Source organism: Abramis brama (genome assembly GCF_963993115.1).
Source record: "Abramis brama genome assembly, chromosome: 13".
NCBI lineage: Eukaryota > Metazoa > Chordata > Actinopteri > Cypriniformes > Leuciscidae > Abramis > Abramis brama.
The window spans coordinates 27,533,699-27,559,203 of record NC_139975.1 but is presented as its reverse complement, the minus strand read 5'-3'; the positions used below and the strand labels follow the sequence as shown (position 1 = coordinate 27,559,203).

Here is a 25,505-nt window from a genome sequence, read left to right as displayed (position 1 = left end):
TGAATTGGAACATTCAGAATATTATATAGTTCCATCTGGTTGAAACCCAACACCCACCCAAATTCAGTTTTCTGTTATAACATTAACAAAAAACAACATTAACAGTAAAGTGGTGGACTGCATAGAAATACATATACGGCTGTGGTAAAGCACTGCTTGTTTTCATCTCTGAAGTGACTACGGGACCCTGCTAAGCTTGGTAGTGTGAGGCAATGAACTGTAAGTGTAACAGATGAAAGGACCAGCACTCATGTGCACATTAACCTTTGGACCGCTGTTCTACTCACTGTACACTGTCTTCATAAACTGGGGTTCTACTTTTGAGAACAAAGGTTTGAAAGATTGTATCCTGGAAGAACTCATGTACACTTTCAGTAAGAGCTGATTTTTTTTTTTCTTTTGAAATAAAAGACCATTTATGTGCAGAATCTCATGTGTTTTATGTTTCAGGACTTTTATTTTGATATTCTTTTGTCTTGCTTCACCTGTGTTCCCTTCCTGTGGTTTGTTCCTGTTTGTTCCTGTTGTCTACATAGGCAGCATCCGAAAACTGAAAAAAAAATCTGCCTTCGGAGGACGCATTTCAAGGTAGGAAGTCATCAAGGCACGTCCGAATCCAAAGTTAGCTTCACTTCCTGTCTCCTGAGATACCTTCATCTGATCGATTTTTGAAGGCAGCATATAGATGTCTCCTTCGCTCCCATTGATATCCCATAATCCTATGCGTTCCATTCGGTGACAGTTGAGCTAGAAAAAGAAAGATTGAAAGTTGAAAGTCTGAAAGTTGTGGTTGGTGGTCAGTTTGTGTGTAAATGTAAGTTTTTGACCAACATGTTCCTATGATGATGTCATTTCGCTGGAAATTACTATAGTAATTAAATATTTGTTAAGATCTCACCAAAGCTTGGTCTATTTTGCTTTAGATCATTAAACTGTTTTGCTGCCTCAGAAGTCTGTCCGAAATCAGTTTTGTGAGGTACATTTGTGTGCAAAAGCTGCCTGCAGAGCCTGAAAAGTACAGTTCATTAAGTCCTTTTTTTGCATTCAGATATTTTCCATGAATAAATAAAATATTACAATGGCGTACATTCTGTTTTATCACATTTTTTTCTGTTATTGTATAATTTCAAACCACAGTTATGATTCAGAAAGACATACGTAGCTTCATATTATTTGTTATTTATTATATATTCATTTATGTCTTTAGAACTCAGACGAGAATACAAATAAATTGCCTTTAAGGCTTTTATGTTTCAACAGACTTTTTCCACCATTAAGTTTCATACCAAGATCATTACCCTTTGCTGAGAAGTTATTTGTACCTTCATTTAACTTATCAGACAGTGTATATCGCTTCTATACACAACATCAGCAGGAAGACACACTTCACTTATTTCACTCCATACTCTTGAATCAGCGCTTGAACTTCCTGTGAACTAACTAATAATATATAATTTCAGATTTGAACACACGTGGTGAATGAAACAATGATCGTGAGTCTATTTTCCACATACTTCAGTAAGCTTTTAATAACACTGTAATATCTGATGTCTTTGAATAAATATTTCCCAGAGCATCTTTGTTTTGCTTAGATGTTGTATGTTTTATGTATTAAACTGCATCACATCACATTTGTGTAAGTACATCAGTGTGTGCACTGATTACTTAATTTCCTCTCGCAACTGAATCAATCATGCGACATCCACCACATAAACTTTGTTTGTATATGAACAAACTGGAATAGTCTTAGTAGTATGCGGTCATAAAGGATAAGCTGCAAAGCCATTATCGTTTTTCCCCCTCAATATCCTTGCAAATTTCCATAAGCCTCTAATAATGAAAGAAAAACTTGGAGGCTCTCTCCTCCGTGGCTCTTTGATCAAAGGGAATGTATATTAGATGAGACACTCCAGTTAGCATTAATGCAATTCATTTCATGTGTTTATTCATAATAACTTCCCTTTGTCTCTGCTGTAGTGTTGTAGAATTTGATTTTTTGAATATAGAATACAAGAAAACTGACTTTTTTTTTTTTACATTTTCAACTTTCTTTAGTGTGTAATCCTGCATGAAAAAGTTCTGAATAGGTAAAAGCATAAACTCACTCCAAAAGGAGTTATTCTCGAAATCAATGTGCACTGTTTCTGAACTCCCTGAAACGCCCCCATTGTAGTTTTGATTTTTTTTTTTTTTGGGAACATAAACACTTCACAATATCCATCATTTTGATTAATTCCATCTAAAGGCATATGCAAAATAAAGAGGCAAGGCCTGGTTGAGTTGCATTAGTACTGTGTTGAAACTGGCATTTCCCAAAACATGCTCAAAGCTCTTGACCAATCACAACACACTGGTCCAGCCGACCAATCAGAGCACATTGCACTTTTCAGAAGGAGGGGCTTCATAGAGACAGGAACTAAACAGGGCTGCGTTTCCAGATAATGATGGATCTTAGCACTTACGAGGATTTTCTGCGAGCGACTTTACGAACGTTCGTGTTCATTTCACGTGCGTTTCACAAAAATGCACTTAGCACGATCGTTCGCAGCTGTGCTTTAAGTGCTACTTAAGAGTCGCTGTCCGTTTGTCAAGTGCTGAAATCTCACCTTGTAGAATGGCTTGTAATTGCAGCACACGCTTGCAATTTTAAATGTTTAACCTAACTGTTTTCACCTGATGTGCATTTTCCACGAGGCCAATAATCTATAAAAGGACAAACCTACGAGTGGAGACACCAGCAAAATGGCTGAACCAAAAAAAAAGAAAAAAGAGAAAAAAAAGAAGAAAATACCATTTTTTTAAAGAGGAGATTAAGGTAATTTTAGTGGAGGTGGAGCTATACAAACATATTATGTTCAGCAGGTTTAAGGGAAGTCATACAAATAAACAAAAACAAAAAATCTGGGAGGATTTTGCTAGAAAACTGACTGCAACTAGGGGCATTAAAAGATCAGGGAAGGAGGTCAGGAAGAAGTGGCAAGACTTTGCCAGCCTTGCTAAAAGGAAAAGGGTTCTGCAGAGGACAACATTTAATAAAACAGGTGGTGGGACCAATGATGGCCAACCAAGAAATGCCCAATACATGGCTGGTTTTCGTGCATGTCAGCAAGTCATTGACAGATTTTTTTTTTCTTCATCCCTATTTTTCCCAGTCTTTGAAGCATTACATCTTTTATTTTTATTTTTTATTTATTCATTTAATTTTGATGAAAATTATTAGATTAAATTATTTCTATTTGTTCTGATCTTTTTCATTATTTATTTTATACATTAATTTAACAAAAAGTGAAAAAATGTGATTATAATCACATTGCATTTGAATAAAGTTAAAGGTGTAATCTGCCGGTTGTCCTGGAGGTGACCTCATAACTCTGTCTTCTTACGATGCACTTGGGGATTTACGATTACTCCAGAGCACTCGTAGATCTACGATGATTTTTAAGTGCTACTTAAGTTACGATGCTTTTGGGAAACAGACCGTAATATTAAGATCAGTCGTACGATCGTTTTTACGATCTACTTAGGCTTACGATGCTTTTGGGAAATGCAGCCCAGACCGTTACTGATAGACTGGGAAGAGAGGTGCTGCAACAGTGGAGAAATATGTAAAAAAAAAAAAAAAAAAAAAAAAGTTTTCGTTTTTTTTTGGAACATTCATGTATGAAATCATATTGACACATTACTTATTCTGCACACATGCACAGTGTGAGGCTTGATGTAATTACTTTCCTCTCATGGTGTTTTGAAGCTAAAAGGGCCTGTAATAGCAATGAAGCATCTTCACTTTTGCACGTCCAATAGCAGTTATGAGGATTTGGAGAGCAAACAGTGTGTGAATCTTGATTGGAGTTTGAAATAGGTTTGGATCACTGGAATCAGCCTGCAGATGCTCTTCATCAGTGGTGCATATTATAGCCAGCTGAGACCAGGAGCTCCACTGAAAACACTGTTAACATTTTGACTTTACCATGGCCACAAATGCTCAAAAACACTAAAGAAGATGTACTGAAAGATTAAGTCAAGTCAAGTCAAGTCACCTTCATTTATATAGCTCGTTTTACAATACAGATTGTTTCAAAGCAGCTTGTACTGCAGTGATAATACGAAATAAATGCAACAAATATTTTTTTTTTTGGCTGTAGAGCAGTCGGAAGTCATTGTCCAGCTTAAGTTTTTGATCAATTTCTGTAGTAAAAGTCATTGGTTATAAACTTAGCGGCTGCTTGCAAGACATTGTTTTCAACTAAAAACAGAAAACTTTTAATGTGTTCTGGCCATTCAGGGAGCTTAGTCTTTAAAAAAAAAAAAAAAAGATAATTACTTGTCTGGCATGCATAATACAGCATTTTTAGCTGTTTCCGTGGATATTTTAGAAATGTTTTTATATTTTGGAAAATTGGTATACAGAATTTAGATTGCTTCTTACTGTGTAAACCATCATAAAAATTCAAACATTTTGTTTTCCACTTGAGGCCTACTCCTACATTGCAGCGTTTTCAAATCTTTATATATTGGATGAAACATGAAGCTCTCAGTTATTAAAGATGGAAACCATATTAGTTTTATTAGTCCCACTTTATATTAAGTGTTTAACTAACATGTACTAATATTTAAATTAATCATTACAATGCCCTTAATATACATGCATGTTTTTACATTGTACTATTTAAAAAATACCCGAATGTTATTACATCTGTAATTAATTGTATCACAATACCACAATTAAATGAAAACACTGGAGACTTTTAAATCATTTCACTACTTTGGTTTGAGAGGATGTTGTCTTTTTTATTCACATCCTGGGTGCTGAACTAAATTCTAAAATGAAAAACTGACATTTATATATTTATATTTTGTTTCATAAATAATGCAGCAGTGCAGCAATGTAGCAGTTTTACACAAATACATATTCCAGGTTTTTTTTTTTTTTTTTTTTTTTTTATTTAATTTAATTTCATTTAATTGGTGTTTAATATTTTCAGAATAACTGTATTTGATTCTATTTTTTTATTTTACTTGCATATTAATTTGTATAAAATTTCATGATTATAATAAGTTCAATTCTTTTTTTTTTATTCTTTTTTTTCATAATTAAGATTGCATTTACATTATGACATATTCCTGGTTTTCAGTTATTTTCCTTAAAGATACAAATGACATTGATCACATTCAAATGTATAGGAGAGCTTCTTTAAACTTTAACATTGTGCACAAATGATCACGTTGATATAATTGATTTTCCAAGTGCAGAAGTGGAAGCTGCACTGAATTACAAGGTCCTGTTTTGTTGTTTGTTCAGCCTCACTGTCATTAATTCATTGACTGAAAAGGGCTTTAAATATTTTTCCCAGAAAGGAAAACGACCTTCTGCTGGCCAGAGCCGGCATCTATCTTTCAATCTAATTAAAACCCTACTCCAAAAAATCTAGAGTATCACCTCCTTCCCAATTTGCTGCAGTCTATCCACACTTTTATCCCTTAAATATCCTCCAGACAAAAGCTTGCAAGCCCCACGGATCAAACTGAAATCGACCTCCTTTTGAAGCGGTAATAAAAGCCGGAGATATCGTAGCATGTCATCCTAGCTCGCCCTGAGTGTCACGTGGGCTGCGATCGCTTCAGCGTGCCAGACACGCTCACTTGGAACCCAAGATGATACTGCATTGACAATGGGGCCAACACCCTAAGAATGGAAAACATGCAAACATGACATGGAGTTATTCAGTGTCAGGTCTCTCAACCTCAGATGCAATGCCCTGGAGATATGTGATTACAGTGTCTGCCATTCGCCTCCAATTAGTATATTGGGTGAACAAGGGACGAGAATAAATGCCTAAATAATTGAATCACCGGATGTCTGCTTCAACTTTGTGTTCTAAGGACGTCACACCAGACTGCTTTTGTTCAGATGGTAATTGGGGAGTGACGGAGGGAGGTGATGTTTAGAGTCTGTAGCTCTTAATTGTTTAGGCCAGGACTTTGCAGGGTTGGGTGTTGTGTAATTTAATATGTATGACATATGTATCCTATTTTTGATAGTAGGAACATGTTGATATGTTTTACATGAACAAAAGTGCTGTTGAACTGAATGTGAGCAAGGCTGTAAAGGCCCTGAAATACTCCTGGCGAAGTTCTTTTTCGTTCTTCGCTTAGGGGTGAAACGAAATTCGAAATACGTGACCAGCGATATACTGTAAGCGAACATCCGACACCGCCCACACTGCTGAGAGCGCTGTTTAGATGAAAACGTAAAAATGTGATGCACACTTTGTGTTGTCCTTTAAGGAATTTAACTTTAGAGTTTTTTTGTGTCATGTGGTGATGTCACTTCCTATTAAGTCACTTCCTGTTTGTCCTTCCTGGTACTGCATGGAAACAATCAGACAGACATGGTGTGCTCTCGGTGTTAAAACCACTTGCATCCACCTTAAAGCATCATAGAGGCAATGCCGTAAGTTTATTTATGTGATATTAGACATGTTAAAGATCATATATTAGTAGAGATTTTGTTGAAAAGATGTTTGATAATATTGCTAAAAATGATGTTTACTATTGTGTACAAGCTCGCAGCAATGCTAATAGCCTGTATAACTGCTGCTACCGTGAGAATAGCATTGTATATTCATGTTATAATCATTCACAATGTAATATTACTCAAGAAATGGACACTGAATATTGCTGTTTTGTTTTATTACAGTTTTCATCACTACATGTAAATGAGGAAGCGTGACAGTAAATCATCAAACTTACTACGACTCTGTCTTCATTTGCACGGTTTAACTTGGTGTTTAGTCAGTTTCAACACACTGCACGAGAACACTACACACTTTCCTCTCAATAACAAAATAAACAAACAACAAAACTGAGAAAACAGCAATATATGTATATATATATATTTTTTTTGTTTTGATAAAGCATAAGAAAAGCATCAGATCATAGTGTTCCTTACAACTTACTAAAAATCCAGTGATCCATGTAATCAATGTTTCCTGACATTTATATGTGCCTGATTTCGACACAGAGAAAATACATAAAGCAGATTTGCCTGTGATCTCTATATATAAATAAAAAAATAGGTAGGTCTAAATCCGGGTGATCACTTATATCAGTGTTGTATATATCATCATGTTGCCCAGCCCGAAAACTTTTTGTCAGTGTGTATTTAAAAACATTTAATAATGCAGAATATAAGATGGTAAATATTTATTTGGTGAGTTGTTAATACAATATATAGGGTATGATTTTACCCCAAAATTCAACATATTGACACAAATTGATAACTGCAAATCCACGTTTCGCTGCCTGGAGTTCAGTTGTTTCTGTGAATTGCAGCGATCCGTTTGCTTCTCTTTTCTGTAGCTTTCGGCAGTCCCTAAAAATATACCTCAGATTTCTTGTCAAATCTAGTTGTACAGTCAATCTCAAAGCTCTTTCCCATATTAGATGTGTCTTTTGTGTTTTTCGTGGCATTCACACTTAAAACCAATGCTGCCGCTCACTCTTTTTGCCCCTCAGTCACTCCGGCCGACGGTGACATACCCTCTATAGCACTTTATACAATAGATTGCTTAAAATCAAGCAGCTTTACCGTATTAAACATGGAAAACAGTGGCAGTGTCTCATTTCATCAAAAGTACAACTTCATTTTCTAATTTAAAGCAGCTCTCCAGTGTGTTTAATGTTTCACAGAAGGTGGAGCCTCTGCACACACCTACATATTACATAATCGCCACGGACCAATGGTAGTACAAAGGTGTTTACCCGCTGTAGCTAACTTTTCCGGAAAGTTCGCTTTGGCAAGCTGTTTTGAACTTCGGAAACGAACTCCAAACGAACTTTGTTTTGGTCTGATTTTGTTCGAAATGACGTCACAGCAGTTCGTTTCTTCGAATCCGCTTAAAGTATATTGGGGCCTTAAGAGCTGTGGCAAATACTGTTTCTGTGATCAACCCTGATCTGAGTTATCCTGGAGTGAAAGAAAACACAGATGGCACAACTTTCAAAAACCCATTCGTTGGTCAAGGTTTTTGGGACACCTCAATCACAAATAAGCACATGTGCTCTTCCCAAAAGCATCATTCGCCAGCTATGATTGTGAGTTATGTTGGTGCGAGCATAGTTTAACATTTCAGTGTTTCCCAAAACCATAAATCCAACGAGTATTCACAAAGCCCTCGACTTGTGTGATGTTATGAATTAACACAGATCATGCTCTTGAGCAAAATATGCTAGCTAAAATGCAGTAAAATCGATATCTGAGCAAAGCAAAATGCATCATACTGTGTGGTAGTTAAGCATTGAGTTATGTCTTCGTATGGGAAACACACTCTAGAGTGGCACAAAAAGTAAAGGGTCTTGGAGCTCTCATCAGTACTTTTGAAAACACATCTCAGCCAATTGACTTGGACTGTAATGAGCCAAGGCAACTGATTTCCTACATGGTTGGGACAGTTTCATGTCTCTCATACTATACCGTGTCCAAATTAGGTGTCTGCTTCACACCATACATTCACAGCCAATCAGGGGTGCTTTTCCCATACAATGATGTAACTCACTGTTTAATGGTACAGTGCATTAGAGAAATGAACTAGCTAACCATGACTGTTTTCCAAAATGGTAGTAACTTTGTAGCACATCCGTTGTTCTAACTAGGTTGGTTCAACAATATAGAAGAGTTATAGTTCCCCCGAGGTACTAGTTCACACATGCACAATCTTTAAAAACTGCACTTCTTGACAAACTAAAAGACGATCTTGTACATATTGTTCAAGAGCATAATATACTGTATTAAATTCATGTCATAATAACAAGAAACTATGATTCTCGACCACAGGTCGAGATCCGTAGTTCCAACCATACAACTTTGCAAACCTGTTTGCAAATGTTCGTTGGCACTGTAATTTTGGGAAACACAGAATCATTGAACTGCACTGAGAAAGGTCTGTAAAAACAGGCCACAATGTACCGTGTTAATTCTGTATGAAAGACTTTTCTGTAATTATTTTTCACAGGTGCTTCACCCATATTTTACGCATTGCACTGCGTTGTGTTTTAGGGTTAAAGGAAGTGACCTTAAACATAATGGATAATGCCCTGGCAGAAAATTACCAGTACCTTTTCTGTGTTTCAGATTTTTTTCTAAAACGGAACTTGCAAATTAAGTTGGTTATCGATGCTTTTTGGGATGTTTAATGTACATCTGTAAATGAAATTTCACAATACAAGACTACCAGACCAACTTTGTAGAAATAGAAACCAAGTGATCGGCAAAACGTCCTGTTGTTTGTCATGGATCCCCGATGTGAAGCTGGGATGATATACAGATCCAAGCAAATCATCCCATTCATTGATTTACTGGTCCAGACATTCCCAGTGGTTGGAGTAATCTGTGAACCAAAAATGTATATTAGTTCTAGTTTTCTTATTTTCAATTAACAAATTAAAGTAAAGTGTATGCGGAATTGAGAGTTACGTCTCTGTTCATTTTAATGAAAATTGGGTGTAAAAAGGCAGTGACGGCACAATCCAATGTAAAACCTCCTACACGGAATGCCTGGGAAATTGTTTCTTCTACTGGATGAGGTTGTTTGTTTTTTAAACCACAATTTAAAGCACCCTAACCTTGGGTGTTATCAGCATCAAACAAGACGACACATGCCTTAGTTTCCCATTTGTTCAGACCATATTAGAGTGTAGAAAGCAATTTCTTTATGTTATTGTTGATGACTCGCAGCGCTGCATTTTGATATTGTGCTTGAGGATCGAGACATAGATGAATGCCAGCTATGGGCTGAATGTAAATCAGTGGAGTAGTCAAGCTCTCTGCTGCATTTCAATGCACTTGGGAGCTATTAGGAATTACCCACAGAGCCCTCCCCCCCAGCTCAGTTCTGTGTGTGGCTCTGAGACCGGGCCTTTGCTGCATGTCCTTTTAACTGTAATGAAGGAAGGCACGGTTTGGCATTAGCTGAGCACTTTAGTTGCAGTACACACACTGGGTCCCTGGTGGTTTTCTGAGTCACAGCAAAAAGCAGTTGGAGTCGTGTGAAGATTGATCAGTTTGAGTCATGAAGGTTCTGCGGACTGGAAGCTCGTCATGGAGGTAATGGTGCTGCCGTGTGTCAGGGGAGTTTACTAGCCCAACTGTTTTGCTCACTTTCGCCTCAGGGAAGTACAAAACCTTCTGTTCATGATACAATCACTCCCAGAAGTGCTATTACACAGATGCATTATTAGTTTCATTGCTCACTTCATGAATATCAATAAAATTATACATGGGGAAAAAAGTCTGACATGGATGCAAAGATGAATTATGGTCCTGCAAGACCCAGGGTGAAGTCAGCATGAACTTTTTGATCTTTTTGTTTATTTTATTCATGTGCCCTCATAATCTTCAATGAAAATAACTTCCCCTCCCTCTTGGAGTGACCGCTCTTATCTGATGTTTACAGGCGTGAGGGCGGGACAACCTGTCACTCACATGAGATCCACCAATAGAAAATCACAACCATCCAGTCAATACCCCGTGGACAACACATTATTCCTTGTTCGAGAAGCCGTTTCACTCGAATATACAGTATATCACAAAGACTATCGCAACTTCCCTTTCATGACGACTTTTATGTCCACATAACATGAATTTACATCAGAAATATGACAATGTCACAAAGTTAAACTTATGAAAATAAACACAAATTGTGTGCAATGTATTGTGTGCAAAAAAAAAAAAGAAAAAAGAAAAAAAAAGAAGACGACAATGTCATACAACTTTAGTGTACAACATCGAATCTGCATTAAGTTGTTCAGGGGGCCTATAACATCCATTCTTCATTTCTCCATTTATTTTACATTGTGGTAACAGTCACTGGCACACATTCAAGTGCTGTTCATCTAACTGTATCAATTTTCCATCTGCTGTGGCTCGTTTCCAAGTGTTGGGGCAGTCAGAGGTCCCGTGGCACTGGCCCCATTGGCTCAGTATCTTATCCGTCCTTGCACGGACAGCAAATACATTAATAAATTGCATGATTTATCAAAGTTTAAAAATCGGATTTAAATTTGATAACTTGATTGGCCACATTCGAAGATGTTGTAAAAGAGCAGTTAAATGTAGTGACCGCATTGTGATTATTTTAAAGTAGCCTGTACTTGAGTGAGTCCCAATACTCTGATGAAATACTTCAGTAAATATATAAGTATCTATTTTAAATTGTACTTGAGTAAAAGTGCAAAAACACTTTTTCTATATATATTATGGAGCATTTATATATTTGATCAAAAATACACTAAAACAGTAATATTGTGAAATATAATTAAATATAATAACTATTTTAATATATTTATTGGTAACACTTTACAATAAGGTTAGCATTAATGAACACTTACCTCTTCAGCATTTATTAATCTTAGATAATATGAATTTCAACATTTACTAATACATTATTAAAATCAAAGGTCATTGTTAAAGTGTAATTATATATTTAAGTACTGAGTAATAATAATTCCCAACATGTACTTATAGGGTAAGGGTAGGATTAGGTTTTGTTTGAGGGTTAATTGCATGTAATGATGCATAATTTACTGTTATTACTATGGTAAGTACATGCAACATATGTAACAAGGACACTGTAAAATAAAGTGTCACCCAAAGGTTGTATTTGTTAACAGTAGTTAATGCACTTTGAACTAATATGAACAAACAATGAACAATTTTTATTAATTAACATTAACAAAGATGAATAAATACTGTAACAAATGTATTGCTCATTGTTAGTTCATGTTAGTTAATACAATAACTAATGTTAATGAACCTTATTGTAAAGTGTTACCATGTAATTTAATCCTGTGATCAAAGCTGAATTTTCAGCATCATTACTCCAGTCTTCAGTGTCACATGATCCTTCAGAAATCATTCTAATATGCCGATTTGCTCCTCTAGAAACATTGTTGAAAACATTTGTGCTGTGCAATATTTTTTGGAAACCATGATATATATATTTAGGATTCATTAATGAATAGAAAGTCCAAAATAACATAATTTATTTGAAATACAATACAACACAAGTTTAATGCATCTTTGTTGAATAAAAGTATTAATTTATGTTTAAAAAATCGTATTATTTACTTCTTGACCAATTCAGAGAGTTGTTAAATGGAAACTTGTTCAGAGCAGATCATTGAATCAGTGAGTTGTTGACTAAAGAACAGCTGCAGTTGAATCAATCCAGTCCACAAAAGAATCGTTCACTGCAATTTGTGAATAGATGCAACAGGTTCATCGAAAATAATTGGCTCAAAATAATTATTCATTCATGAATCGGATATCAATTGTGAATGACCCAAATCACACTAACCTGACCAAAAAAACAACTAACAAATTCACCACCACCACCATCCTCCTCCTCTTCATCACCATCATCATCATCATCATCATCATCATCATCATCATCATCATCATCATCTTTATTGTAATTTAATGCAATATTGCAGTAAAAATGATTCAGCAGCACGACATATACTGTATACAATATCAACGTATTACACATTTATACACCATGCCATGCTACCACCACCACTGTTTTTGTAAGATATTTGTTTTTGGAGTTAAAATATTATGAAGTACTCTCCATAAAGTATACTACCTGAAGGCTAACTACCATAATGCAGAGGGTCATGATGAAATCTGCAGCTCCCTGCGCTCTTTTAAAAGGCATGCCACAGAGATTATTGGATTTGTGCTGAATTTTGAGTGACTGACAGTTTATTTTGGGGGCGCAAGTCTGTCATGTTGCTGTCTGTCTGGCATGGATACAGGGCTAACTGGAGTATTTGCTCAGGGCCAGTTTCTGCTGTGTAGCTTATGCTGATTGGATGATTGTGCTAAAACCAAAGGATGACTGCCAAGATACATAAATACCCTCTGAGATAACAGCCAAAAGTGATGAAATACAGCGGGGATGTTTGATAATGCTTTCATAGACTTAACTTTCAGTGATGGATTTATTAAATGCTACATCTCGAGTTCCAGTTGTGAATGCTGATCATCTATTCAGTTTCTATCGAGTTTGGGGAGGGACTCTTAGTTTGTCTGACCAATGGCAGATGGTGGGAGTGTTCAGAAAACCTCTAAAAATTATTATTAGTTTGCTATTCTGGTGCCTTATAATGACAAAACCTTCATCCTTGGGTGAACTATCCCTTTAATGTAACAGGATAGAAGAGAAACCCCCCAAAAAGTTTCCATTTCCATGCATGAAAAAAACTCAATATATTTAAACATTGCTTTTTTTTTTTTTTTTTTTTTTTACATCAGAGATAACAATTAAGCCAACTTGGGAGTGTTAAAATGGCTTTTGAACAAACAAGAGTGTTAAAGAACAAGTAATGGCTTATATTTGGATAAACTGTCTGTGTCCATCGCTCAGTTGTATGCTGATGTAAATGTTCACATTACGAGTCATATTGACCATGAGACTATCAGGGGGCAAAGATATCACACAGCAGTTGAATTTCACAAGGATCATGAGAGAGTCGATAAAATTAATGGAAAGGGAGGTGAATTGTCATTCAGCAATATACCACTGCGAAAATTACTAAGAGAGCAGAATAAAGTCTGTGGCCCGAGTCAATGAAATAGCTGAGGAGAGCAATTGTACCTTGGGGGCGTCTCCTGCCACCCCTGCTCTCTATCACAGCGGTTTAGATAATAGTATTCTTTTCTTGAACATACAGCACATCTGTTTTAGGGTAAAGCAGTGCCGCTTTCAGAAAATGTGCTAATCATTTGGTTTATTCAACAACAATCGACAGTAAAAATGTAAAAAAAAAAAAAAAAATTTGCAACTATATAAATATATATGCAGCCTTGGTGAAAATTCACCAATAAAAAAATATACATAATATATATATATTTATAATATAATTTCAATTATGAAAATAACTGTTTTCTAATTGAATATATTTTAAAATGTAATTTATTCATGTGACAGTAAAGCTGATTTTTCAGAATCATTACTCCAGTCTTCAAATCTTTGAATATTTTCAAAGAAAATTGCTTCATTTTAAGGCAAGACAATAATATTAACCCTTCGCCCCTATGGCCCTGCCAGGCTCCTCCTTCCCTTCGGTTCCGCCATGGTCCTCACTCCCGCCAGCTCCGCCCCGGACTGCCGAGTCCCTGTCTCCACTTCGGACCCGCTAACTTGCTGCTCCACCTTGGCCCTCCAGGTCTATGTTGTCACCCTGGGTCTTCATCCTGGCTCCTCCCTCTATTGGTTTTGCCATGGGCATTCATCCATTTGGCTCTGCTCTGGGTCGATCCCTGGCTCCTCCCTCCATCGTCTCCTCCTTGGTCCGTCCCTCTGCCGGCTCCCCCACAGACACTTCCGCCCGTTCCCCTATGGGCACTTCTCACTATCCAAATGGACTAATTTCTGTTTTTGTCCCATCACTACTACGGTGTAGTACTGTTTACGGCGCCAGGAGGCACCTACCGGGAGGGGAGAGTAATGTCAGGTTTATGTTAAGTTTGTACTTTCTGGTTAAGCCTATGTAACGTCACGACTGACGACGAGAGATTTTGCGAGATTTCCCGTGTTCACAGTCGGGAATCTGGTTTGTTTCTGAATGGAATCTGTTTGTGTGCTGTCACATCACGGCACTCCACACACTGTAAACAAAACTCTTCGATCTATGATTTTTTTCCATTTTTTTTCTTTCTTTATCATCTTGTTTGTGGTCTCACATTTTGAAAAAAGTTATATTTTAGTGTGGACAAGCCTTAAGTTGCCATATCTCATTTGTTTCTTATTTTCCCGCCATTATTTTGTTTCTATGGTTATAGATTATGTTCACCTGCACCTCCTAGTTATCACCTATGTATTTAGGCCCTGAGTTTGTTTCTGCTCTTCGTCTGGTATTGTCTTTTAGTGACAATACCAGACGAAAAACTGTTATGTTTGTTTTTCCCTGTATATATCGCCAGATTACCTTCTTTGTTTTATTAAAGTTTAGCTGCAAAATATCCTCCTCTTCTCATCCTTGTCTGCTTGCAATGTAACACTATTAAGTAGCTACTTTGGTTACATCTTAAGGTGTAGCCCGGACGTCCAAGGCGAAGCCAGAGCGACGATGGACCAAGGTAAGGCCAGAGGGATGAGGGAGACAGGGGATGTAGTTTGATGTCAGGATTTTCACAGGAAAATACTTTTTTATTTTTTATTTTATTTTGTCACTAAAACTAACTCAGAATATAAGGCACATGTCAATTTGATGATACTTTTGTGTCCCTTTTAAAGCTTGGAAGTGAGTCACTATAGACTGCTATTGTATGGGAAAGAGCAACTGGGATATATATCATAATTTCTCCATTTGTTTGTCTGCATAAGAAAGAAAGTCATACTGAGTTTGACCATCATGAGGGAAAGAAAATCATGACAGAATTTCCATTTCTGGGTGAGCTATTCCTTTTTAGGGACAATATGACACACAACTCAAAGGAAACAGCGCACATAACAACAGCAGTGCAAAAAAAAAAAAAAAAAAAGCCGAAAACTGTAAACAATGAAGCGGTAATTTGCATGATTTATTCATGCCAGAGTCCAGCATTCAGCACAACATAAATTAGTCCTAAATTAATAGATCCAGACACAATATGAAAGTCACGTTGACCTAGATATATTTTGCCCAATACCACATTAATGAAAGCACAATGTAGAACCCGCAATGGAACCAGGACGGTATCAGTTTCTGACAGCGAGGTGCACTAGTCTTCCTGCTTAATGGAAACTGAACGGAGACATTGTCTAGTCTGTGTTATCATGCTGTTTATAAATGTACTCATGTCTGTGCCTAGTGCCAGGCGATGGGCGGCTCGGGGTGTTCTGCACGAGCCTCCAGGTCTGTAATTACAGTACATTGTTGTCAAGTATCTGAGAGGAGTAATTTCAGAAACTCTTAGAGAAGTGGAAATTGACCTGCCTTTTCATTATCTCACGGGTAATTATGTTCTGCCTTTCTACAGTTTTACCCACCGTATTTTCTTTGGTTAATGCAATATACACCACTCCTTGTGAATGCGGTAACTTTGATTCATGCTCTGGCACATGCATACTCAGTAAATGTGATTCTTGGCAATGGCTGTGAATTTGTATTTTTGCAACTATGCACTTGGTGCTGCATTTATTGCACCTGAGTGCTGCTATCTCCATAATACACAGAGCAGAAAATATGAATGTTTATGTCTACATTTGGTTAAATTGCCGATTTTTGGGCACATTAATGTCCTATCCTGACAAACGTCTATTCACTATGCATGCAATAAAGGAATACTTCACCCATTTTTTTTTTTTTTTTTTTTTTTTTAGAATAGCTTTTGCACATCTCTTTTCCACTGCATAATGTCTGTCTCAAAGAAAAAAAAAAATCATGAGTGTACCAATTTTACCATTTGACCCATCTAAGTTCAATTCAATTCAATTCAAATTTATTTGTATAGCGCTTTTCACAATACATATTGTCTCAAAGCAGCTTTACAGAAAGTGCATTTCAGAAATATACATAGAAAAATACAGTTAGTTAATCATGTATTAATTTAGGGCATAATATATCGCCAGCGTCGAGTCGTCTCTTCACAGGCGTCGAGTCGTCTTTTCACAGGCGTCGAGTCGTCTCTTCACGGGTGTTGGGGCATCTGAAGGTTCCATGTGAGGCTGGATACAAACTGGAACTGACGAACTCTATTTACCTTGGGACTAGCGTCCCGAGATAACGACAGAAAAGCAGATGGGAAATAATTAGCATAGCTGCTATTCATAATATTAATGCATTCGATATGATTCAACTGTAGTATAAAAGGTAGTATTATGCGAACGCTTGGCTAAAGAGATGCGTCTTTAATCTAGTTTTAAACTGGGACAGCGAGTCTGAGCCTCGAACAATATCAGAAAGGCCATTCCAGAGTTTAGGAGCTAAATGTGAAAACGCCCTCCCTCCTTTAGTGGACTTAGATATCCTAGGAATGACCAGAAGCCTCGAATTTAGTGATCTTAAAGAGCGCGAAGGATTGTAGGGCGATAGAAGTTCCGTTAAATACCCAGGAGCTAAACCATTTAGGGCTTTATAGGTCAGTAGTAATACTTTGTAATTGATACGGAACTTAATAGGTAACCAGTGTAGAGATGATAGAATTGGTGTTATATGATCATATTTCCTTGACCTAGTAAGAACTCTAGCAGCTGCATTTTGGACTAACTGTAGCTTGTTTATTGAGGATGCAGGACAGCCAGCTAATAAAGCATTACAGTAATCTAGTCTCGAGGTCATGAATGCATGAACTAACTTTTCTGCATCAGAAACAGATAGCATGTTACGTAGCTTAGCAATGTTTCTAAGGTGGAAAAAGGCTGTTCTTGTAACATATGAAATATGATTTTCGAAAGAAAAGTTGCGGTCTAATATAACACCCAGGTCTTTTACTGTAGTGGATAAAGTAACAGGACATAATTCTAAATTAAAGTTGTATTGTAAGAGGTTTTGTGGGCAGTTTTTTGGGCCAATAAGTAATACCTCCGTTCTATCTGAATTTAATAGCAGAAAATGACACGTCATCCAGTATTTTATATCTTTAACCCACTCTGTCAATTTAGATAATTTAGCGTTTTCATCTGGTCGTGATGAAATATATAATTGAGTGTCATCAGCATAACAGTGGAAATTAATTCCATGTTTTCTTATAATATTACCAAGTGGCAGCATATTGAGAATAGCAGAGGGCCTAACACATAGCAGAGGGCCTAACAAATTTGAAGCCATTTTGTGTGACAGCCTGAACTTCAGTTATCCACTGAAAATCTTGCCCTCTTGTTGTAGCTTTCAAATATCTTTTTTAAAGGCACACTGTGAAGGAATTGTGTTTTTGTCAAACAGCGACCCCTAGAGTTGCTATGGAATACTTGCACTGTCGTAAATACCCCTCCACCCCCCCACCTCCCACCCTGTACAGTGTACACCGGTACCTGCATCGGGCATGGAATAGGCACAGATAGACTCCGAAGACATGATTATTGCAATTTATCATAATAGTTTGCAAATTGTACTCGTTTACACTATTTACAACCTCTACTTTAGGCTTATTTATGTCCTGATAATTATGTGAGATATTAAAAACTGTTCTCATGATAATCGCAAGAATCAACGTCAACAGCGTCGTCTGATATCCCTCAGGACTACGTGATAAATACACCTCACAACACCTGAGTTCAGCTGGCAAACTAGTTCGTGAGGCAAGCTAGGCTATAAAACATAACGCAAAAAAAACACGTAAGAGAAACGAGTGTTTTTTTAGCAAGTCTGTTAACAGCTCTGATAATCGAAAGCTAGCTAGACATATGTGGAAATTATTGGACTGGTCTAATTATCAGCAATAAATGAATGAACAGCATATAAAAAAAAAACATACTACAAGCAAGCGCAACAACATACAACATAGAATGCAAACAAGTTTACAAATAAGAGATTTATTTACTGGCCACTTCATGCGTTTTCTCAGATCGAACAGCTATCTGATTTATCAAAACAATTCCATTTATACCTGGTCACATAAATGTGTTTTTGCGAAACGGATTTAAATCCGATCTTCAATTCCCGTGCTGTATGCAGATTTAATGGAGTGCACATCACCGAAAGCAACAGATTGAACAGCATTTTATTGATCATCAGCTAAAATTTCTAAATCAAAGACCGCAATAAGAGAGAGCAGTAACAGCCCTGGTAAGATCATTTCATTTCTTTACTTTTAATGATGATGATTGTGTGTTAAGCGTCTGCGACTTACTTTCACTTTGATTTGCGATAGTTTGCACGTTCTCTTGATGACTATGCTCAGTTGCTCATCTGCGGTGATGTGTGTTCCAGTAGCGTCGTCATATCTGTCTATAACATATAGCCTATAACACGCTCTCACACGTTTTTATTTTTAGCATTTTTGAGAGGAGTACAATTTACATGTGGTTTCAACAACCAGATGCATTTACACTTGTCCAGTTTCGTCTGGAATGCTGCACAGACCTCCTCCTGAAGTGGTTTGAGCGATCGGATTCAAATCCGTCTTGAATGCGTTTCGGAGGGCATTTACACCTGGTCTTTTCACGATCAGATAGCTATCCCATCTGAGAAAACGCATTAAGTGGCCAGGTGTAAACAGCCCCATGACAAAAACATACGCACGAAAGCCGAAAACAAACGCTGGTTGGCCTCTCACGTCCAAATTTGACGAAGTGGTGGGGGAAGTGACGTATGCCGTAAAGCAGTCGAATTTTGTAGTTATTTTTGTGCTTGGGTTACTACCCGAACCCCAAAGTTACATAGTACCAGTAAAAGCGATACAGACCCCGTCAGGCTATGGCAGATGTGTCATTCAACCTATTGTACGTCGATGTACCATCACAAGGGTCTTGGAAATATATTATGAAGGTTGAAAAGTTTCACAGTGTGCCTTTAAAGGGATGGTTGAACATGATTTCACTTTTTACACTTTAGTTAGTGTGTAATGTTGCTGTTTGAGCATAAACAACATCTGCAAAGTTACAACGCTCAAAGATCAAAGCAAATGGATATTTTTCTTTTACAGAAATTGCTTTTTAAGGACTACAATGAGCTTCTTCATGGGTTAGTGACATCACTAACCCTAAAATTTACATAAACCCCGCCCCCAGGAACGCAAGTTATAGATTATCATGACGGAATATGCTAATCAATGACTAGAAGAAAGTTAACATAAATTCAGCTAATTCATCAACTAACCATTCAGAAATGTCATGTTGCATTCTACATGTTGTCACTTCTTCTTGAGTCTCTCCATCTTTAATACTATAATTGTACATAAATATCACTGCACACCTGGCACAGCGTGCAATGGAACATTGAGATGTTCCATTCTTCACAAATTTGTATTTTGTGTTACACAAAAAAAAGTAGAAGCAGAAAAATAGAGTAAATAGCTTCTTTTTTTTTTTCTTTTTTTTTTTTTTTTAGTTAACTTTTCCTAAATACTGCAAGTGAGCTTCTTAAATGAAAAGGTGATTATGGTTAAAAAACAAGTGATGCTAAATATAAAGCCACAATGCCACTGCCATTATCAGACGACTGTTAACAAGACTCCTGTACTCACTGATCCTGACATAAAGAGATCACCTTAACCAGAAAATGTATAGAGCCTGTTTCATTAAATGAGGGTATTTCAGGTCATTCAAATTACCATTGGCTGAGATTCAAATGGCATGTCCAGTTACTGTGTTATGCTAACAAAGATCTCAAAATTACAAACTCTAATCTGATTGGCTGGTACTATAGAGGCATCCAAGTGTGTGTTTTTTTTTTAGAAATGAAGTCACATTTACATTCACTAGAGTCGCCATTATTGTGTCGTCAAATGAAATAACAGCCTTATAAAAGAACATGGAATCTTCTCAAGCACAACTACTGTATGTTCCAGTTCTTTATTATTATATCACAAGATTAACAGTTGGCCATAAAAAGTGAAAAATTTGTCCCCGTCCTAACAATTGTACAAACATTTTGACCAAATTTGGATCATATATTATGCATTTAGACAAAATGAGGGGCAAATACGCAAAATTTATGCACAGTATTTTAAGGCAAAATGTAACCATTAAACCAGGAGTTATTGTAAATGAAATAAATAGCAACACACCTATTTTTCTATGTAAATCCGGCTTATTATCAATTGCATCTTATTCACAAAACTCAACTATTTTCCTGGTGCAATTAACATTGCACTATTACTTCCAACAAAATGCAGGCTGTAAACTGAATGTTGTCTGTTGTGCTGTGGCTATTCATCAAATGATGGAGAAAAGTGTAGTAATTATCACACAATTAGCACAATTTCAGTCTCAAAGAGAGCTGATTCAGGTGTCTAAGCCGCAGTGGTGGATCGTTGCTGAAGATTGGGAATTGCATTTACATTTATTCATTTAGCAGACAATTTTATGCAAAGCGACTTTCAAATGAGGAATACAACAAGCGATCCATCAAAAAGAGGCAATAAACACAACAAGTGCTCAACATTTCGGGACATAGTAAAGTGCTGATAGAAAAGTTGCGTTTTAAGATGTTTCTTGAATATTGTCAGGGACTCTGTCTTGGGAAGATTATTCCACCAGCAGGGAACAGTGAACGGAAACATTCTGGAAAGTGATTTTGAGTCTCTATAGATGAAGGTACCATGAGACATTGCTCAGGCTTCTAAAGGAGATGTAGACTCGTAAGAGAGAGCGGAGGTATTACCCATAACTTACTGTTATTGCTATAGTAAGTACATGGTTAACACTTTAGAATACTGTTCCTTCATTAATGAATAACTACAGGAACAAATGAGTAACGCACTATTGACATTCTAGTAACTACTATTAACTAACAAGAAACTCTGATTAACAAATTAGTAAGTAATAGCGCTCAGTTGAATGTGGTAGTTCACTATTAATCATAGCTATACAAATTTTTTTTCATACCTCCCTGAGAACTACACTGTAAAAAATTTAACCGTTAAAAATTTTACGGTAAAAAAACGGCAGCTGTGGTTGCCAGAACTTTACCGTCAAAAATACGGTAGCAACCCGTTATTGGTTTTACAGACTTAACTTAAAATTTACAGTAATAAACCGTATTTTATTATCTGATATAATGTGAATTTACCGTCCTATTGAAGTATTAATATCTGTTTTGTACCATAATACACTGATAACCACCAATCACAGCAGTGATGATAGTCACATGATCAATCAAAGCTCATCACAAGCAGCTCTTCCACAAGAAAGTTAATACTATAGAAGCTGCACAGTGTCATTCACACAAACATTAAACACCATCACGGTAACACACATGTAATCTTAAAAATGCAATAAACATTAATTTAACAACATTAAATGTAACATAAAACCCCAATGTACATAACTGATTAGAAAAAAACGAAGAAAACTATGAAGAAACATAGTTATTTCAACAAAAATACATCAAATGTGAAGTGTCACACAGGGAATTGTGGGAATGTCAATTTATGGTTTTTCACTGTAAATTATACAATGAGTTGTTCTTTTTTTTAAAATGTACCATTAGATCTATCACAGTTATTTACCGTATATAGTACGGAAACTTTCTGTTAACCAATTAACAGTTTTTCACTGTAGCATTTTTACCGTTAAAATTACGATCATTTTTTACAGTGTATACAGGTTCATAATTAACATGAATAATGCATAATTAATAATAAAAGGTAACAGTAACCCACTAGTAATGACTCAAGTGTTACTGCATCCTTCTAAAGGAACTACTAATTATTTGGATCAATATTCTAAAGTGAAAAAAACTTGATAACTACCTAATATTGACTGAAGTCATTGTGAGCTTTTGAGATTTTTGTAAGATTTTGAATAGTAATTCCTTCTGATTGATTTGGAAACACTTTAGTCATTACTAGTGTGTTCCCATGATCTTCACTTTAGAATACTGATCCCAATAATTAGTAGTTTTTGCCATTGTATTTTTTTATGTCTAATTAAATTTGTATTCATTTATTTCAGTTTTAGCTTTACACAAAGTAAATATTTTTTAAATTGTTTTTATGGTTTTTGTTTCATTTTACCCTGCATTGATTACAATCCATTCTAGCGAATTCCCCCTAAAGTGAGTCATGATGCACAAACACTCAAAGACGAGAGTCTAACTATATATCCAAAGAGTCCCTTAAGAGCGTTGATACCTCTCCTCCCTTTAGCGTTGAGTGTCACCACCATAATCAAGCCTTCATATTACACTCTCTCATTATACCTCCCATTTTCTTAATTAGGTCCCATATCACTCATGCTCCGAAAATACCATGTGTCTGGTTTCCAAGAACCTGATGAAGAGCTACTGTACACATCACCAAAATTTCTCCGACGGGATGATGCAAGCCTCCCAGCTCCAAACAACCCTATATGCTGCGTTTCATGGAAATGAGGCCAGTCATTTATACTTCATGAACTGTTTGTCACTGGTGAAGTAATTATTGATGTCTCTACATCTTGGTAAAGCGTATATCCATCAGCTCTGTACGTGTAAAACAGCAAATCATTTCCATGAATCCTCAGAGAGAGTTGCTGTCAAAATAATGGCCCTCGATGGCTTATTGTTGAGATCAGTGACATACAAATTGATCTAATTTTGATAATGAAAATTGCACATGGAGCATGATTTCTCAATATTATGAAAATCTTTAAGGAAGCACACTTAACCATGGCGGCTAAATAGCAGAAATGATCTGAGGGCACTGGGGGACTGCCGTTAAACTGTATTCAGAAAAGTATTCAGTCATGAGGTGCCATTGATTTGATATGAACTCCTAGGGCTGTTTTTTCAAAAAGGAGATCAGTGCCTTTTAATATTCCATTAAGCACAGCAGTGATAATTCACAAAATAACATTATTTTAGATTACATTTCACATTTTGCCTTAACCGTGAAAGTGTCATCACAACTTGTTTCAGTTATAATGTTAAATTTGTGTCAGTCAAAGATAAAAACTGCAAAATTACTTTCACTGTTTTTATTTGATATAGTTCAGCTTATATCAGCTTTAGCAACTTGATTTTTTTTTGTAATGGCTCTCATTTAAGCAAGGTGTCCCTTAAATCTAATAGTGTCATTCTGTGTCAATTCATGGACTGTGGCTTAAAAAAAAAGAAAAAACCTCAGCAATCTTTGTTGCATTACATGTCAACGGGGACAGTTCAAAAATGGGAAAAAAGCACTTCTTGTGTTTGCATGCCTGACTCTAATAGTATTAAAAATATTCTAATTTCCTTTTAGATTTGGTTCTTGACCAACTTTTCTTTTCATATCTTAATTTTTTAAGGCCCTTTACGATTAATTTCAAGAAATCAAGGGATTTCAATGCAACTGAGTATAGTTAAATTGTACATTTTCATTGGTCAAAAACCAAACGTGGGTCACTTTTCATGCAACTGACTTTTCTTTTTTTTTGTGGAAAGTGGAAAGTCTGAAGAACAAATCATGTTGAAACTAGAAATTTATCTTGTATAAAAACAATTGCATAGAACATTCCTGTCTGAGAACCATAACTATTATGTTTTCCAAAGTTTGCATGTCTTTAACTCTATTAGTATCAAAGATATCTTAATATCCTTTTAGATTTGGGTTTTTAATAAACGTCTCTTTTGGAATCTTCAATTTAAAGTTCAGTCCCAGAGAAATCAGGATCCCAATGTGACTCTGTGTTCAAATTGTTGGATTTTACCCATTTTCAATGGTTGGAAACCAAATGTACTTAAGAATCTCTGAAGAACAATATTGAAAGTATAAATAAATCTTGTTTCCCTGCAAATATTAAATGTATCGATGAGTAACATTTGAATGAATGAATGAATGAATGAATGAATGAATGAATGAATGAATGAATGAATTAATGAACAATTTGCACTGTAAATACAATTGTATTAAAATACTTTGATTTTTTTTAAATAATTATACATAGTGATAATTAAATACACACACACACACACACACACACTCACACACACACACGCACACACACACACACACACACGCACACACACACACACACACACACACACACACACACACACACACACACACACACATATATATATATATATAATTAAACATGTTTATTTAAACAAAAATAGTAATACATAGTGAATGGTATACTGGTACCACAAAAAATAATAAAAACAAACAAACAAACAAATAAATAGCAGTGTAAATGCAATTAAATTATTATTATATTTTTTTACATTGAAATAGTTATACATAATAATAGCATCACTCTGTCACAGATATTATGAAATGAACAAGCTAAGAAACAAACAAACAAACAAATAAATAAATACATTTCATTTATCATTGAAATAGTTATACATAGTGAACCTCTCTGCCATACATATTATTAAACAACTGAATGAATGAATGAATGAATGAATGAATGATATTCATAGAAAATATTTTTTTTCTATGCATATTATATATGTATTTATGTATTTATTCATTCATTTACACACACACAGCAATAATATAGATGCTTATGTATTTCAGAAGAAACTGTGGAGCTCAATGCGGAGGTTGTAGTTCCGCCAAAATGAACACTGCCATTTACAAACAGATATTATATAAACTCTTTTTCCAAAGGTTAAATAAAAAATAAAAAAATAAAAAAAAGAGCTACAGGAAAACAGTTTAAAGATTGCATGTGAGCTTGGTGTGTGCAGCATGAGCAGCAGTATCAATGGAAAGGTCAGTGGTGATCTCCTGCATTCAGTGCCCTAATACCAGCACATTCAACACACACAGCAACCCAATAAACTCACATACTGCATCTATATTTCATACGCACTGAGCCATATGGTGGGAGGCTGTGATTATTACCCTCCACGAGAGAACTGAATCAGCGTTAACAGTTCTGCCATTTCAGTGA

The 25,505-nt window shown here is 36.0% G+C and overlaps 1 long non-coding RNA gene across 1 annotated transcript in view; it reads left to right on the top strand.

Annotated features, from left to right (window-relative positions):
* The first annotated feature begins 538 nt into the window (after window positions 1-538).
* Window positions 539-25,505, top strand: part of LOC311095428 — a 72,765-nt gene continuing 47,798 nt past the window's right edge. Inside the window, exon 1 of the long non-coding RNA XR_014608834.1 lies at window positions 539-588. This is a non-coding gene — a long non-coding RNA (uncharacterized lncRNA). The remainder of the gene's footprint in view (window positions 589-25,505) is intronic.